This window comes from Varanus komodoensis, unplaced genomic scaffold (assembly GCF_004798865.1).
Source record: "Varanus komodoensis strain SLA01 unplaced genomic scaffold, ASM479886v1 scaffold2, whole genome shotgun sequence".
In the NCBI taxonomy this organism is placed as follows: domain Eukaryota; kingdom Metazoa; phylum Chordata; class Lepidosauria; order Squamata; family Varanidae; genus Varanus; species Varanus komodoensis.
In genome coordinates, this window is record NW_025335568.1 from 49,507,358 (window position 1) to 49,527,425 (window position 20,068).

Consider the following 20,068-nt stretch of genomic DNA (forward strand, 5'->3'; position numbering starts at 1 on the left):
TATGCCTTGCCAAATCCATTAGAAGACTAAGACATCACAAGTTGGAATCTGAACATGAACCTCAGAGAGGAAGGACCCGATCATTTAGATCAAAGAATCATACAGTTGGACGGGGCTTAGCAGGCCATCAGGTCAGACCGGCTGCTCAGTGCAGGGCTCAAACCCATCCAGATTTCAGCCCTGTCCAACCCTGCTTAGCTTCCAAGATTAGGCAGGATCAGGCAGTTGGATAGGATGGTGCTTTCCACTATCTTATACAGGACTCTTCTAGATCTCCAGATGATTTGGGGTGTTCTAAAGCTTATTGTGCAGAATACAAACCCAGTGCATTATTATTTTCTACCTGTCTGGTTATTATTTGCATGTGCGACACTATCCTGGGTATATAGTAAGCTTTGCTCAATGCCATATGAGAACACTCTCCTAGACATGTGGTTTTGGGTAGCTCAAAGCTTACTGGGTCATGCAGAGCACCAGTTCCTTAATATTTATAATTAATATATTATAAATATATTATATACATTATATATATTAATGTATTGATATATTAAAATATTAACATCAATTAAATAACATACTGTTAACAGTGTATTACTGTTAAACATGGTAAAGCATGCTTTTAACATAAGCATAAGCATGCTTGTCTATGTTTAACGGTACCCTGTAGGTACAGAAAGTTTTTGACCATATTCGAGTCAATGTCATTCTGTAGATTCTATTAGTTGTGTGAATGTGCTGTGAGGTGCACAGCTCCAGGTCCGTCTTTTTTATGCTTTATTTACTATAATTGCTGAGGGTGCACCAGCTGGAGTGCTATGTGCATACATGAAGCTCTCAGACGAGCTACATACTATCTGGCAGAGTATGCTGTGTGGCTATACGATTTTGAGCAACACAAAGATTATTTTACCGTTAAGTGTTCCAGTTCCTTCTTTTCTGCCTTTTGGGTACACCTGGCACGAGGTGTCAAGCTGCAGTGTTCTGCATGAAGGAATACTTTGAATTAGATGCAATTCAATACCATCTGGTAGAGGATAATCTCTTAGATGTGTATGTGTATCATGTGGGCTAACTTGAAGTTCATTAGGGTTCATACCTCCATTTTCTGATTTGTCATTATCACCTGGAGGTACTACATATTAATGTGCATTGTACGAACATGACTATTGTAATTGGATGGACTTGGAACGTATGCTGTTCTTTACTGTATTTGTATTTTTACTGTATCTTTTGTATTTGATTAATTGTTGTGAAGCACCCAGAGAACTTCGGCTATTGGGTGGTACAGAAATGAAAACAAAGCAAGAGTATGAAAAATGCAGTTTGTGCACATGCGGGAACACAAGATGCCCCTGCTGGATTAGAGCAATGGGCCATCTGGTCAAACAGCCTGTTTCCCTCAGTGCCTTCAGGAAACCCACAAGCAGGGCATGAAGTCAGTAGCCCCCACGTGCGATTGCGCGCCAATAACGGATATTCAGAAGCATGCTTCCTCTGATCCTGTGGGTAGTATAAGCATCACAACTAGCAGCCATTGATAGGCTTTTGCTCCATGAATTTCTCTAAGCAACTCTTCAAGCTATCTTACCATCAGGAGGCCTTACCATATATTGTCCTTGCCACACCATTATCACATGGTCACACAGATTTATTTTGCCAGCTCCAACTCTCGAGCCAATCAATTCCACAGGATGACTCAACTGCCTAATATTCACAGAAGAAACTGCATTTCCCATACTTTAATAAAACCTTTTAGTCACTGTTTTTGGCACACAAAAGCTGAAATAGAACACATACTGGTCTCCAGCAGTAATCTTAGTATTTATTTTTTATTTATTTGATTTATATACCACCTGATTAGCCATAGGCTCTCTGGACAGCTTACATATAGTCAGAACCACAATAAAAACAATTCAACAAAACAGTAATAATACTAAAAGCAGTAAAACTAATAATCACCATCACCATCATCACCAAGAAAAAAACCCTCTGAGCAGCTGCCCTTGGTGCTGGCCAGCTAAATAGGCCCTTACAGGCCACTTGCCACAGTTCAATGCTCTGTGGGACAGGTCAATAGGGTGCATCCCTGCCAGTCCTTGTGAATTCTCCCACAACTTGCTTGGGCTGCTGGCAGAGCTGGGCAGGGCTGCGAGAGCATCGCACAGCATCCCTCGATGGCAGGAGGGAGTCCTGTGTGCCCGGGAAGTCCACGTTGGAATGGCGTGGGTCTCCTGCTTGACTATGAATGGCTCTCTTCATGAGAAAGAACTTAGGGCTGACCTTCTCAGATTTATCTAAATCCTATCGTTTTTGCTGTCATTAGCCCTATGAATGTCAAGAGTGTCATTGCTGTGTATCTAAACAGATGATGTTCATTGCTTTCTAAACTTTGCATACACAGTAGGCCAGAATCAAAATTACATGCAGTCAAAATGCAACAATGTTTAAAATTCTCCTCTTAAAAAAAAAAAAAGCTACTTAAAAAAATAAAAAACATACTGAAGAAACTTGTCCTAATGCTCTTGTCTTCACAGCTCCACTTCCTTTGGTATAACTGTGAAAGGGCATCTTTCTTTTCTTCAAGCCATTTGATGCTGAATGTTTAGTTTTCTTTGCCAAGAACAAACTTAAACTTTTAAAAATGTGTGTGTGTGTGTGTGTGTGTGTGTGTGTGTGTAAAGAGAACATGTGACTTGTATAACTTTGCAATATATAAATATTCCCAGGAAGGAAGCTATTTATAATGATTGCATTGTAAAGCTCTCAAAGAGAGAAGCAACTACGTGCATTCAGTGTAGCAATTAGTCAGCAGCTCCTGATGAAGAGGAAATAAAGTGCGTTACATTATAGTTTCCTCTTGCATCATTTTTTATTTTATGTATGCAAAGGCTATAAATTGGAATATGAGATTTCACCTCCACCACCCATTTTCCCTACTGTGAATTGCTTCACAAGCAAAACGGAATGATTGCCCTGCCTCAGCCGTCCCCAGCCAGGTATCCCCGCAGATGGATGGGACTGCAACCTCTCTCTTTGGCAGTGCAGTCAAGCTGTCAGGAAATGATGGGGATGTGGTTCAGTACCTCTGGTGGGCACCAGGTTAGCAAGGTCTGCCCTACCCTGCATTTCTGCAGAGAAGATAGTGCTTGAACTGGAAGTAAATGCAGACACATGTATATTTCTGGTTCATATTCTGTTTAGTTCAAACACGTATGTGAAGAAATTTGTTAAGGAGGTTTCAGCTGTGGGGAGCTCTTGCAACTTGCACTCATATAGTTGTCCAAAGGGGCAGAAGCACAATTGGTGGGCAATTTTCTGGGACCCTTGTTCTTCTCTCATTTTTACCTCACCCCATAGACATTGCACAGGACCCCACAATTAAAAACAAAAAAGCCACTGACAATAAAGACAATGGGCATTTGCACAAATTGCGGTTACCCTATGGGATTTATACATTTCATTTCTATAATGTCAAAGCTCCTTAAGCAGTAATACAATAAACATCAAAACAGAACTTATCAGTAGTGTAAAGATTCAAAGCAGAATAGCAGATTTTAAAAAATAAAGCTGAAAGAATACAATACTTGGAAACTTATTCCATAGCAGAAAAAGCCCTCTTTTTAGCAGCCACAGAGCTCTTTTCCTTTGGTGGGGGCTCCCAAAAAGGACCACTGAAGAGAATCTTGGAAATTGGAAAAGTATATATGAGAGAAGATGATCATTCAGGTAAACTAGCTGTAAGCCATTTGGGGCCCTGAGTGTTAATGCTAGCACATTGAACTGGGCCCTGAAATTGACTGTCAGCCAATGCATCTGGAAAAGTACAGTGCCAATGAACAATTATCTAGGTCCGTACCCTATTTGGATCAGCTGAAATGTCCAGACAATTTTAACAGGCTAAGCGGATAACAAATGCTCAGTGCCACTAAATCCACCTATTGCCTCTACTAACCATGCTGGATCCAAGAGCACCCACAAACTACAAACCTGATCCCTTGGAGGAGTACAATCCCTTCCAGAACAGGTTGAATGTCACTTAGCCAGGCTAATGAAGCACCCACTAACAGTACCTCAGTCTTCTCTGAATTGTATCCCAGTTGACTGACCCTCATCTAGTCCAGTGGTGGAGAACTTTTGGCAGATGTCCTGGCATAGTTTTGATGGTTGGAATGTGTTCAGAATGGGCAGAAATGTTAAGCAGTGCAGAAACATATATTCAAGGAATGCTTTTCCAAAATCACACTCTTTTCTACGGAATTTTAGCCCTATATTAGGGTTAGAAGTGTGCACCAAGGTAGGGTTAGGGTTACAAAAACGTGGTGTCCTGGCATGATTTTGATGGTTGGAATGTGTTTAGAATGGGCAGAAATGATGAGCTGTGCAGGAAAAGCTACTCAAGGAAGGCTTTTTCAAAATCGCCCTCTTTTCAATGGAACTTTCATCCTATATTTGGGTTAGGGCTGTGCACCAGAGTAGGGTTGGGGTTACAAAAATGTGGTGTCCTGGCATGATTTTGATGGTTGGAATATGTTTAGAATGGGCAGAAATGTTGAGCAGAAACTGCTACTCAAGGAATTCTTTTTCAAAATCGCCCTCTTTTTTATGGAACATTAGTCCTATATTAGGGTTACAGTTGTGCTTGTCCGAGCTTTCACATGGCCGGTCAGTGCACAGCCAAGGATATATATTTATTTGCTTGGACTGGCTGTGAGTTGTTTTTTCTAAACTAAAACCTCAACATTCAGGTTTGATTGCAGTGTTGGCACTTTGCGATAAATAAGTGGGTTTTGGGTTGCAGTTTGAGCACCTGGTCTCTAAAAGTTTTGCCATCACTGTTCTAGTCCATTATTGTGCCCCCCCCCCAAAAAAAAAGCACTGCTATACCTGGGTTTGAGGAAAAGGAGAGGCAGAAATTGTTTTCATCCGCATGTGATGACACCTGAGCCCACTTCTCTAGTTAACATTCTTCTAGAAGTTTCATGCAGGTGTGGGACAGCATTGGTTGTAATGTGTGCATATAGCAATATTTGTGCCATAACCATAAATTCTTAGGCCACAGCAGGCTTTTTAGGCCTTGGGCCATGTTGAGATAGACTTGAATTCAAGAAGGAGGACTAATGAATGTTAATTCCTGCAGACAAAAGGTCAGGCATCTCCCTGAGATTAGGCAAAACAACCCTGCAGAGTGGAGGACCCATTGCCCTGAGACAGCTGGAAATTACCACATTTACAGCACCTAGCAAACACAAACCAAACAACCCACCTCTTACTTAGAGAAACAGTAGTTAAGGCCACCAAGAAGCAATGAATCACCATTCTAACAATTAGCAAAAGCCTGAGAAATTCGTTTTTCCTATAGTCACATGTTCAGAGAGAAATTGTATAAAGGTGGTCCACAGATTATGAACATCCATGTCATGAACAACCCACACTTACAAACATGAAGACTGCCATAAACCCTATATGAATATCTCTAGTGAAAAGCTGTGACCATCTCCAGAAGACTCCACAGCATGTTCGGCCACATGTCTCTCAGTGGTCACGTTGTTCCGTAGAGATACAGTATTCACAGCTTTTCATTCTGCAGTGGCTGGACCATAGACTCCAAAGGGGTGTGTGTGTGTGTGTGTGTATTTATAGTATTGTATACCTACACACATACATACAGTCTCTCTCTCTCTCTCTCCCTCCAGTATCTGTTGTTGTTGTTAGTCATGAAGTCATGTCCGACCCATCGCTACGCCATGGACAACATTCCCCCAGGCCTTTCTGTCCTCCACCACCCACTGGAGTCCACTTAAGCTCACGCCGACTGCTTCAGTGACCTGTAGTTACTTTATTATTGTTGTATTATTATCATTATTACAATGATGTGTCATGTTTAAGATATTTTAGTGAATATGGATCCAACTTACATATGAATTTGACTTAAGGATGTTCTTAGGAGACCCTCTTTTCTCTTTCCTCTGCAAGCAATCTCTGGCAAGCTCTGACCTCAAGTTCTATGGAGGACGTTCTTTTGGTCTTTTGAAATATATAGTAGGATTGTGATGCAACAGGAACACTTGGTGTCTAGATAACACTAGGTTAAAATCTTGTGCCTGCTTTGTATTTTTTGATGATTAAAAAGAAACTTTCTAAGTGTTGTGTGTGTTTGTGTAAAGGCACAATCAGGACTTGTTTTCTCTGGCCAGACACATTAGACCCCAGCAAATGATCCCAAAACTTTTGGAGCAATCTGGAGGGTAAGATCCTCCTTTTGAGAGGTGTTGTTCCCCATGATTACGTGGCATAACGTGGTAATAGAATACAGCATTATGGAACCCTATAGCATAGCTGCCAAAGCACTGAGCCATAGTATGTCCAGAACTACCTTCTGCAATTAGTTATCCAAGCGTGAGTGAATCAACCGCAATGCAGTATCTTCTATTTCCAGCTCATATCTAGTGGGATACCATGGTTGAAGGTACTGAAAGCCAATGGAAGGTCAAAGATAACAAACAGTGTCTTGCTCTCCTCATCCCTCTCTTAGCAAAGGGCATCCCATAGGATGAACAGGACAGTTTCTGTTCAAAACCAGACCTGAAGCCCCATTGAAAAGGATCTGGATATTCGTTCTCACTCAGGACAGCCCACAATTGAGTGGCAACCATCCGTTCAAACACATTGCCCAGGAAGGGGATGTTGAGTGGTGCTTACACTTGTTAACAGCATCCAGATTCAGGTTGGAATTTTTCAGGAGTGGTCTAATTGCCACCTCTTTGAAGAGACTGGCACACGGTGCACTCCTTCTTTCAAGAAGGAATTTACAGCATCCTGGAATCAGCTATACATCCCCTTCCTATTAGATGTAATAAGCCATGAAGGGCAAAGGTCAGGTACACAGTCAGACTTGACCAATCACCATGTCTGTATCTTTGGGCCTCAACAACTGAAACTCATCCAATAAAGCTGAACCAGATGCTGTTCTGGGCATCTGTATTAATAGAACTGCATCCATTGTGGAATCCAGTTTATGATGAATGTGAGTGGCATTGCGTCTAAAATCCCACACAAACTTGTCACAGTGTGCTATTGAGGGCTCCCCCATCTCTGTCCCTGGTTCAGATTGTAATGGGGCATAAACCATTTCAGAAAAGCAACAGTGAACACTGAGAAAATGCAGTAGTCGTGGAAAAGAACTGCTTGGTAATGAGCTCTCATCTGTCAGACTCAGCACAAGTTTTCTTCCACCTGCATTCTAGCCATCTTCCATCTCGCCACATTGCCCTCAGCTCAGGTGTTTACCAAGATGCAGCCCAGCCAGGCTCTGCTGTGAGGGAAAGGGCATTTGAGGGCAATCAGATCATCTGCCTGAGTTATCTCTGATTCCAGAGAGTGACCTGAGCCTTGACGGAAGTGCCAGCCATATCAGCAGGAAAATCCCCCAGAGCCTTCAGGGCCATCTTTGTAGCTCCCTCACTGTTACAGAGGGGAAAGGCAGCTGAGAGTTTATTATTTGTATACTGCCCAATAGCCAAGGCTCTCTGGGAGGCTAGCAAAAGTTCAAATTAAACAAAAGTTAGGAAGACACAGACAGAAAATATAATTTAAAAGAACAAAACTGATTGCTATTACTCAGCACAGAAGCATAGCAGCAGTACAGAATAAAATGGAATCTATAAAAACAAAGTTAAAAGGTTAGAATGTTAAAATGCTGAGAAAATAAAGGCCTTCACCTGGTGCCTGAAAGAATACAAAGTAGGCAGCAGGCTCATCTCTTTGAGGAACTCATTCCAAAATATAAGAGTTGTACACATGCCTTCTTGTCTTCTGCTGAAAGCGGCAATGGAGAGAATCTGGGCATGCAAACTAAAAGAATAGACCAGAGTGTTGTCAGAGGGGACTCAAAGACAAACTGAGTAGGTCATAGTAAACCAAAGAGCATTCATTATAATTATTGGCTAAGAGAAACAGAGTAGCAAAATACACTGGGATGGGGGAAGTAGAAAAGCAATTCCTAGGAGAGTAGGTGAACTGTTTCAGTATCCTTTTTTTGAAGTACTTCTGTTGCTCTAATCAAATAGAATTATATAAAGAGCCTAGCAGACTGTAAAGCATCAGAGAGCTTCTTAAAATAGAACAGTGCTAACAGGATTAGTAGCATTTGCTCCTCTGTACATGGGAGAAAGAGTTAACTGGTGTTAACAAGTAAATTTGTTTGCCTCTCCATAAAAATATACATAATCATTTCCTCAGAGTTTCCTGATATCTCGCCACAGGTCTTGGAGAGAGAAAACATTGTCAATACACCAAGGAGAGTTGTTCTCAATTAGTGAGCCAGGCTAAGGACCCTTGATATCTCATTCAACTGCAGCCACCATATGAACAAGTTTGATGGTTATAGCATAAATTCATGCTCATTCACAATTACTTGCTCTAGGTGACCTCAACCAGATTAATACCAACACATCTGTGTAATGTTTTAAATATTGCAAACATTTTGCTTATTGATTTGATCATTTAAGCAATCTGGAGTAAGTCCTAGTGGAGTTGGGATCAGAACTTATCCAGACTAATTCAGCAGCATCACACAGTACATGGGTCAGCAAATATCTAAGAAAAAAAAATATGTTTTAATGTGAATGGATATTGTCATAATGAAACATGGAAATGGCAAATTAGCCATTGCCATTGCCAGTTTTATCTTCCATTAACTGATTTAATGAATTCTTATTAAATTTGCACCTATTTCAACTTTCTTCAAGCATCTTTTTTGAAGTCACACTTTCAAGAAATGCACATGTGCCAGAGTGGGTTTTGGAATGATGTACATTTGGAAGTTCCTTAGAGCACATGTGTTTGTTGAGTTTAACTGTTCATGGCTATTTAATAATATGACTAGTTAATAAAATGTCATGTCTTACTGAGTCCTATCACATTTCATAGAATATATATTTAGCAATAGCATCTTTAAATAACTGAGGGATGGTGATCTCTCTCTTTTATTTAGGGTGCAATCTTATGTATTTTTAGACAAAGTTCTAATGTTCTAGCAGCCAGTGGCAAGCTGGGATTTGTTAGTTTTTCTGTTTAAATATACATGTGATTTCACCTTTAGCTGCTGAAGTTTAAGTCAAGCTTGCAGTCATGTGGTGGTTAGACTGTTGGACTGGGAACCAGGGAGATCCAGGCTGTAGTCCCCACCCAGCCATGAAGGAGACTGGGTGTCTTTGGGCCAGTCACTTGCTCTCAGCCTAATCTACCTCACTGTGTTATGTGGATAAAAATGGAGTGGAGAACTATGTACTCTGACCTGAGTTCATCACAAGAGGGAAAAGGCAAGATATAAATCCTACTAGAGCAGGGTAGATGACTTGGTGCTCCTTCAGATATTTCAGAATATTACTTCTACCAGCCTCAGTCAGGATGAACAATGGTCAGGGATTACAGGAGTTGTGGTCCCAAATATCTAGAAAACTCCAGGTTGCTTATCTGTCCAACTAGGAATTTCTAGCTGGCACAAACACAACAGTGTGGCTGCACAGAGGATACAAAAGAGAAATGTGTACCAGGAGTATGGTAGTTTACATATTTGTTCCCCTGCTTCTTTTATGTGCTTTGTTATGACCTCACATAGTTTCCAAGACCTAACACATGGTGCCATATCCATATCCACCAGTGTTGCATTTGTCCTTATGATTGCTCTCATGATTCTTTTTCAGGACAAGGTTAGGGGGCAATGCACAGGAATGTGGAATCTGGGGAATATATGGCTTAGAGGGACCAACATCTAGGTTCTGGGTCTGTGAGGACAGGGCAATGCATGAATATGACATGAGAGAACATTGAAGAATGCGATTGTTGCAGAACTGTAGAACGTTCAAAACATTATTTAAAGCATGGATAGGCATAGGTAGATAGCCTTGTGCCTTCCTGAAATTTTGAACTACAGCTCCCATAGTCCATGACCATTGGCAATATTGACTAGAAGGCACCAGATTGCTCCCTCCCCTTCCAAAGGTTTAAGGTGAGGCACCCTAAAATCTTGAATAATACTTGGATGATCAGGCAGGGTATTTTATTGATTCCAGGATGCAGCTATACCATTTTTGCATGACTTTCATTACTTGCCTTACTTATGATATAGGAGTAGCAGAAATTGGTGGTGGAACAGGCTCTCCTGCCTTAAGAATATATTTGGCCATTATATGAAAGCATTTCCCAGTTTGATGTATTTTGACGAGCTCAAGATTCTTTGTCATAATAATGTAAAATCAATATGGTTCACTTTAAAAGTCAGAAATTCTGCAGGGAATGGAAATTAAAGAAAGACATTATTCTCAGCTGGAAGTGTTAATTTAAACTGTTTTATCCAAGGAGAGCAGATCTAGATATACAGTGTTCACAATCTTAAGAAGTGACATGTACGACCCTCATAGTTATCTGAATCCAATGCACTACTTCTTTGCCTTTGGAATAGGAACATTGATTGATACCATGCACTTTTCACAGGACTGGTGCTGGGAAAATGTAATATAAGTTTTTGTAAGGGTTATTTTGGTAAGAAATAAATGGATATTTGCAATCAGCAATTGTGGCTTGAATCCAGAAATGTTTTGTGTGTGGAAGAAAGGCACTTTGGCTCATATAAGGCAGCTCCACCAAATTCTCCTCAATTCTGTGTTCCATGGTGGCCCCCAATGTCCCAATCACGTACTATTGCAGAGGGCCCCTCAACCCTCAGGGGTGGCTTTGCGGGGCACAAGTGGCTACACTGAGATAGGAAAGGAATCGGGAACCACATTACTTTAGTAGAGATCCACTCATCAGTCTCTGTACAAAATCCTAAAATAGCTGTACCTCTGTGTACAACCAGCTTACCATTAAAAGCCCATCCAGCTGGTACATTAAAACCAGGCAGTTTCCAAAGCTTTATTTCCTTGTATGGTAGTGATTTCCAATGCAACAAGCACCCTTTATTTTGTCTGTACTACCTGAAATTAGCTATTAACTAACTACAATAAAATAAATGACCTGCTGACTTAACCACATGAGGCAATTTACAAATTCCTTTAAATCAGATGACAACCCACCCCCCTCTACAGAAAACCAGGTCCTGAGCTGTGATCTTTAGTATGGAAGAAGCAAGCCTAGAACAGGCTTTGATTCACAAAGGTATAACAGACTTCAAATGGCTACATTGTGATACCAAAGCCATGGGGGCTAAAAGAAAATACAGAAACATTTTGATAGGACTGTGCAACTCAGCTTTAGACCTAAAGTTTGTTGGACTAGGACGAGGGCTCATATACACTGTATATCCTCCAGCACTGGTATGAGGACACACTGGGGGTGAGGAAGCAAGAGAAGAAACAAGTAGAAGGGTGGGATAAAAAATCAAAGTTCAAAGCTGTATAATGTTGTGAGCAGTAACTGCAACATTTCTTCTTACTCTTCAGCTATTAAGCAGGATTTATAAATTGCATTTCAAGAATTCATCAAGTCCCAAACATCTAATTTTATAAACATCCTTGTGAGAGGGACCAGTATTATTGAATAATAATTGCAGCCTGGAGACTGAGGGAAGAAAAAATAGTGTTTGGAGCCTTGGACTGACTCAACATTCCTAGCATTGCCCACAAAATGGGCTCCAAATGTATGTTAACTGCAAGATTTGCAGTGTAAAAACTGATCCTCCAAAGGCTGCAAATGTAAACCTACTTACTCAAGGGCCAGTGTGGTGAGCTACCAGGCAGGCTCATGAAAATCTCTTCTGTGCCAAAGTTTGAGCCTCTTAGGCTAACCTACCTCTCATGGATGATGTGACTATTAGATGGTGAGTTGGGGAATTATGCTTCCCTGAGCATAATTCCTTCTAAGAAAAGGAAGGATCACAGTGTAAGAAATATACAAAAGATCGTTCCCTTTCCCATCCTCCTCCACCCTACTCCAAACTAAATGACTGGGTTGTGAGAAATGAATGCATCTCTGTCTGACTGAGTAAAACCCTTCTGGCTCTTTAGCAACCATTCAAATACAAAGAAGGCCTGTGGGCCTTCTACACCTATGATACTCCCATCTTTTATTATACTTTTGAAAGCCAGGCAGAAACATGTTACTGAACTGCAGGGAATATAGTTTCCCAAGGGCATTGTGAGAATACGCTCCTGTTTGCATGTGGCCTTTCTTATTGCTGCTGGGGATCTGCATAGGGCAGACAAGGTTCTTCTGTTGCCAAATGGAAAGAGAACTCTGATCATCCACCACCTTCTGTCCTCTGGTTTTATTCTCTGGGTAATCAAATCTAACTCTCTGCCCTGGCCAAGCTACAAACCCACAACTGAGTTGGGACCCTCACAGGGGTGGGGTAATGAACATCTTCTATGTAAAGGAACTGAACAATTTTAATTAAAGAGAAGGAAAGAAAGAAGTCTCATGATAATGAAACTACTAGCTGCTGGAGGAGACATAGCAAATAAACATCATGTGTACAAAGAAAGGTGGGAAATAGAGGCACAAATAGACCATCCTTGAACCTTTGTCCAGTGAATCATCAACGCCATTCTCTACATGCATAAGTAACGGATGCTTCCTCTGCAAATAGTTTACAGTGCAAACCTGTGTCTACTCAGAAGTAAGTCTCGGTGACCTGGTTAAATGGTCCATGAACGAGAGTATGCAAACAGCATGTGGTCACTTTCCCTTTGCTTTCCAAAAGAATCCAGGAATGCACTGGCCCTCTGGGTCAACAATGAAACAATTTTTAACCCAACAACAAACGATGAGCTCAAACTCTGGGTTGTTTAACTGCCAAGAACCTGGCATGCTAGGTTCAAATATTACGACAAATTCATTAGAAAATGAATGCAAAGTGGAAGCAGCAAGTGGGCAAGTGCCAGCACACTTTACTCAGCCCCAGTAAGCCATGGGTTAACATGACATATGAACCAAACCTGTGAGTTCAATGGAGCTTACTTCCAAATAAGTGGGGACAGATTATCCTTGTGTTTACTTGTGCACCATTTAGTGACTAAAACGCCTCACCCTATTTGAAGAAACTCTTTAAAATACAAGTATAGGTTGAATTCTGCTACTGCTTAATTTCTATAATGAAAACTATTCTGGAGAAATTTATGCTAAGGGACAATGTTAGACCCCAATGCTCTTTTTGTAAATATGACTGCTCAGTGGTAAGGGAAATGCTCAGGTATATTAATTTCCTCATAGTCACTTCACATTTTCCAGAACCAATGTTACCTATGTGGTACAAATGGGATCCAACTTTTAGTCCAGGTTGCTATAAAGCCCAGAGTTCTGTGTATTCTAAAACTGCTACGGAAAGCAAGCAAAGCAAAGCCACTTATAGTAATATAAAGCGTCTGTCCTGAATATAGCTACTGAACTTGGTGAGACTTGTGTTTAATATTTTGCTGTATATTATGTATGCAAGTAACTTCCAGACTATCAATCAAATGTGCTTGAACTAAAAGTCAATTATTTTGAATAAATGTCATTTTATCCTTAATAGTTCATGTATGCACAGCTAAAGAAATACACAGTCCAGTTAAAATAGTAAGTTGGAAAGTAGTTCCTTAAATATTTCTTTAGTTTAAAAGAATCCTAGTATTCTATTCACATTTACTCAGGTAACAGAACAGTCTAAACAAATATGCAAAAATAGTAAAGATTTAAAAATCAGTTTAGCCTGATTTTGTTCAAAATTACTAAGGAAACTCTCAGCACTAGTGAGTGTGCATTGCTTCTTGGTGCTGTAAAACATGATCAGCATCCATACTTCAAACCAAAAAGTAGAATGCAAGAATAGAATATATTCACCTCACGCAAGATGCAGAAAAATTAGAAAAGGTCCAGAGGAGGGCAGCAAAAATGATCCAGTGCTTGGAAACACTGCTCTATGAGGAGATACTGAGAGAACTGGGCATGTTCAGCCTTGAGAAAAGAAGACTGAGGGGGGACATGGTATCCCGCTGTAAGTACCTCAAAGGCTGTCACAAAGAGGAAGGTCAAGATCTCTTCTTGCTGATGCCAGAATGTAGGACACAGAATAATCAATTCAAGTTGTGAGAACCCAGATTCAGGCTGGACATCAGGGAAAGCTTCCTCACTGTCAGAGCAATGTGACATTGGAACCAGCTGTCTAGAGATGCAGTGGGCTCTCCCACACTAGAGACACTGAAAAAAAAAACAACAACCGGACAGCTATATGGGTGGGATGGTGTACCTTGGTGTCCTGCAATAGCAGGAGGTTGGAACAGAAGATCTTCATGGCCCCTTCCAATTCTACTATTCTGTGTTTCTACGATTGTATGAAGATTCATATACACATTCTATGAAGAATCTATGCACATTATTTAAATACCCTCTTTGAACCTCCAAGCAAGTAAACTAGTTTTGAGACCTAAACTTTTATTTGCACTTATTATTGCTACTAAAGAAAATATTTTTGATCAAATGGATGTGTCACCAGTAATAACACACAAAAATGTGAAGTCAGTCTCTATTTCCAGTTAAAATTGTAATTCTAAACTAACTTGGTGAGCAATAAGGCATGCTTTGACATTCCAAAAGTTGTCCAAATTTTGGTCTTAAATATACGGATGTATCTGACATCAGATTTTGGCAGCATCTAATATAGATCCTTCTGCAACATCTCTAATCATGAAACATCCTGATGCATTAAAAAAATCTTCCTTTCTTTGGAATATTTTTCATTTGCAACAGCTTCCATTTGAAAGTATGAACTATACAACTTAAAAGTAAAGTAACAGAATAAGAGCGCAACACTTTCTGAAAATGGCTGAAAAGTCTTTAAAAACAATTTTAATAAGTAAGAAAAATGAGGGTATTATCTAATAAGAGATTTCCATACTAAATCTTAGAAGCAGACAATCTGTGGGAAGTAATAGGATGAAATCTGAACCAATGATACCATCTCAAAGCAAATGGAGAGAGCAGAATAATATTGCTGTACCAAAAGGTTCTTACAATAAACAGTTTGTTGTATGAAAATGGATGAGGAAAACCATAAGTACGACACTTACATGGTATGAATTATTGGAAGAGAAAAATGCTTGTGCATCCTTTAAGCTTTATACTTCTTAAAACTGTTCACTCCTACCCTGACCTATCCTACATTTAACTTGCCTTCATCTCTGAGTTTCCTTATAACCTTAATCTCAGGGACAACTTTACTAGGGAAAAAATGTGAGTAATGCCATATTTGATGTTACAGCATTCAACAATCTTTTAAAAATTCTACTTGGCTTTTATATAAAATCAAACAAATGGAATACCTACATGAAAACTTGAATTACTACCAGGAAAAAAATCTGCAAATGTTCTCTGGTGAGGTTTTGATTAGTTTCATATTTTTGCTGTTTGCATGTAAATATCTTTTTATGTCCTGTGACCTATGTGTAAGTGGTGAGGAGCTTAGGAAGACAGGCTTTTAAATGGGATCTTTGATCTCAAGCACTTATTTTATCTCTGTAACAAATAAAACTAAATGGAATTGGTGGAAGAACCAAGTCCTCTCTTTCATCTGTGCTGCAGCTGCTGCCTACATCTAGGATGACATCTGAGCCTGTCTCTCTAAGCTACCGCCCACATCTCCAGATGCTGTAACGAGCTGTGAATAACAGATCTTTCAGCTCTTCTCAAAATGAAATCTTCACATTGCTGAAACCTTCACAGCCATTTTCTGTTGTGCTGTTCATAACCTTTCTTTTCTGAAATAAGCCTATTACGTGAGTGATCACCATAAATAGTGAATAATCTAGTTATCCATCTGCTTCAGCAGAGTGCCAAATGGTAGCTTAATGGAGAATTCCTTCAGGAAACATTACACATACAGCCTATACTAGAGGTCTCCAACCTTTTGGGTCAGAGGACATATCTGAAATTTTGAGACTTTTGTGTCTGCATTCACAAAATGGCTACCACAGGGTTTGCCTGTTCATGAAATGGCTGCCATTGCAAGCACTAGCAGTTACAAAACAATAATGTTCAGGAAGGCAAACCAGTGATAGCAAAAGAAAAGTAATTTTCCCAAGAATCTAAGGGCAAGGCAGAAGCTGAGGCTCAACAATAAAATATACAAACACTATTTGACTCAAAATAAAGATAAAACTGGAAGATGGTGCTTTGCTTTGCAGAATGACAGCCTCTTAACATCTTAAGAAATAAAATAAAAATTGAGATGTGCCAGAATAGGTATCTGCAGAATAGGTGTTGCAGAACCCAGATTCACACCATAGTATGGCTGTGTTCAAGCCTAGCAGGACACTGCAGTACTGCACAACAACAAGGATGGGCAACCTTTCTTCTACTGAGAGCCACATTCCCTTTTTGGTAATCTGTCCGGGGTTGCATGTTGACAGTGGGATGGTCTGATGCCAGTGGTGGACAAAGTCAAAGCCAAATGCTAATCCCTTTTCTTTTCCTGCCACCTCTCTCTCTCTTTCTTCCCTGTCTCCCACTTCTTCCTTTCCACCCAGCAGGCTGACAGAGAAGGGGAGAAATGGCTATTGCCAGAAGCCTGGACTGTTTGCATGTAGAGTACTTTGGAAAGAAGGCTTGTTTATTCACCACTACATGAACAGGCTTCAGGCTTCCACATTCTCTTGCTCTTTTATTCTCCAGTTGAGCCCCCTGTTCTCCCCCAGAGAGGTAACGGAGACTTCCCCCAGTTCCGGGGACTGCGAGTGGGCTGCTGGTGGGGACCCAATGGTCAGCTGGGGCTCATGCAACTCTCCAATTGCCCCAGTGCTTCTGGGTTTGCTTCTTGAAAGCCTGGTGGTGGACACAGGCCTCCCCAGTGTGTGGTGGCTGAAGGAGGGACTGTTGGATGAAGGTAGCTTACTGTCACAAGCAGCACATCTCCAAAAAGCTGCCAAAGATGCCATTGCAGAAAACAGGGAGGCCAGGGGAAAAGGTAGAGAGAGGCACAGGTGACTTGGAGGAGGTTGTGAGCAGCAGTGGATAGGAAAGTGGGTAGGAAAAATGTCTTTTGTAGGTTTTTTGGTGGGGTGGGAAGAGTGAAAATGGGGCTGCTGAGGAGGGAAACAGAGAGGTTTGTTGTACGTGAAGAAAAAACATGAGAAAGAATGCTTAATACCTAGGTGGAAGAGAGAGAAGCAATTCCTAATCTAGGCATGATGGTGGTTGAAAAGAAGTTGAGGGGAGCGGGACAAGCTTTCTCCCACACTTCCTGGGAACAAGAAGGGAAGGAGCTCCCACCCATGTGAACATTTAGTTATAGAAGCTTCCTGACAATTGGCTCTGCGCAGGTCCAAAGTCCATATGTGCGATGCAGAAGGTCCACAAGAAAGAATGGGAGGTGTAACTGCTCACACTGTGTTGTGTCACAGTCTATGTTAATGTCACTGGATGGCTAGATAAAAAGGGTTTGGAGGCTGGTGGTTTTAGTACAAAATGAATACCAAAACAAAAAACAAAACAAAAAACCCTGCAAGACATAATTTTAAATCCAAAAAGCTGGGTGCCATCAGTAATATTTACCAGGTCTCTAGCAAATTTTCAATGTTGTCCAGCCATAGAGGGAGCAAAGCTTGCCTTTGCTTTGGGTATTTTACTGTCTTCTAGAACACAAAACAACTGTCTTAGAGGCATATTCCCAGACATTTCAGTCAACATCAGACATTAGCTCAGGGCAGAAAATGCTCTTCTCTTGAGCTTCCATTCCCTTCTGCAGGTGGTTTCCATTACAATTCCAAAATACACAGTTAGCATGACTTACTGAACAAACATGAAACTCTGCAATACTTGTAGGAACAGAATTCAATACTTTTCTGTTGTATCATATTAACTTAGGACATCAAATCAATGCAAGGGTGTGTCTTAGCACTGCTAAATTACAATTATGGATAATCACCACCAGAGCAGCAGCCGTATACACAGCTGTTCTAAGCCACAGAACTGAGTGAAAATAAGGAATATATGAAGATGTTTGGCCTCCACAAAGGCAGCTAAATTAATTTTATATACTTATGTAGGCATACCCATATTGCCCTGTTGCTACTCTCTGGGCAGAATACGGCTTTCATTGCAATCATACACATTCCAGATTTTATAGCAGAGGTGGGTAGCTTGTAGCTTTCCTGAGGTTTTGGTCTACAATTCCCATCATTCCTTACTACTGGCTAAGCTGGGCTGGTAAGCTGGGATGGCTAGGGTTATGAAAACTGAAAATCAGAACATCTAGAAGGCCACAAGTTGCCCACACATTTTATATAAGCCGTAATTCATCTTAACCACTGATAATAAGGTCTGGGTCTTGGACTGTACCCTGATTTTATTGGAATCAAACAATAGCAGAACGGAGCAGACAATCCAAACACAGAGGAAGTACTGGTCTTTTTTTCAGAAAGATGTGCCTTAAATACAAACTTTACTTTTTATTTAGTTTCATGAAATGTTTTGATTCAAACAGAAGGTAGGCCAAATTATGGCAAGCAAAAGGGCTTAAGAACAAAGGACAGCTCCACTTCGGGCATGACCTTAGGGAGAGACGTGCTCAGTGGACATTCTTTGATTGCAGAAACTCCCTCCTTCAAATTCCAGAACTTAAAGAATCTCAGGTAGCAGTAATGAAAGACCTCTCAAACCCTAGGAAAACATGACCTTGCCATATTTCTGTGTTTTATCTGCCCGCTGATGAAGTTCTGTTATTATTCTTAAAGCCTGTTTTAAGCCAAAAAGGAAGACATACAACCTTTCAAAAAGACTCAACCTTTCAAAAACAAATTTAATTCACAAAGAAGACAGTGCAGATTTAACATAGTACAAATAATGTGAAATTTCATGTTTCAGATTTGAGACAAAAAGAAAACCTGTCCAAGTTTCCAGACAGCTATATGTTCTCTACCTTAAGCAATGGTTCCTAAAAAAAACTTTTGAATACCTCTGTAATTCTCAATCAAGTGCTGGCATGTCAGGAAGGTTACCTGTTGTTCCCAGTCAAAAAGAGCCTTTGAAGACTCTTTTATAGCCTAGTTAATAATTACAGTTATTTTAATTTTTGCCAACATGTAATTGAACATCTCTCTCCCTGGCCAGCTCTGACTTCCTCTTCCAAAACCCTTATGCAGGGACATATCTGAAGAACACAAAATATCAAGCTTCCTTAAGGAAGGTCTGGTTACAAATCTCAAGTGTATGATGCTGGAGAAACATATAAGATTTTCAGTTATTAAATACTGGTAAAAATAATCTCAGAGATAGTTTTTTCTATTCGATGTTGCTTGTTCTGTGTGAAGACTAGTTCCTTTTCATGCCTTTTGTTTTTAACTGGTGCTGTTTAACATGTTCATAAATAAAATGGGATGAACAATGAGATGCTCATGTTTCCTTATTTAGGGCAGTTAAAAGAAAAAAGGGGCAATGAGTAACTAGAAAAAAATCTCTTCCCATAGGAGGAATGCACATAAAAATGGCAAATGTGATTCAATGTAAGCAACTGGGGCAAAATATCTAAATTCTGCACATACCCTATTGGGTTTTGAGCTTTCCATGGCTGAACAGGAAAGGGATATTGGAATTGTGATGGACAGCTCCATGAAAATATCAGTGAAGTGAGTGATGGCTGTGAAAAACGTAAATGCCATGACAATCATTAGAAAATAATGAAAAGATAAAACTATAAAACTGTAAAATCTATAGTGTGACCACACTTGAAACAATACATGAGAACATGTCTAGTCACCATACCTCAACAAGACCACTGTACACCTGGAAAAGGCACTGTTACGAAAACCATTAAGGGGCTGGACTAATTAATCTGTGAGGAGAGGTTACAATATTTGGGGTTTGGAAAAAAAGTCAAGTAATGGGTGGCATAATAAGGATTTATAAAGTTATGCACGGTGTAGGAAGAGTGATGTTCACAGTTCTAGAACCTAGAGGCATCCCTTGAAGCTCAATGGTAGAAGATTCAGAACTGATAAAAGTACTTCACGCAGCACATAGTTAATGGTTATAGATGAAGTCTAGCATACCTTTGAATACTGCCTATTGGGGAATTCAAGCAGGAAAGTGTTGTTATACT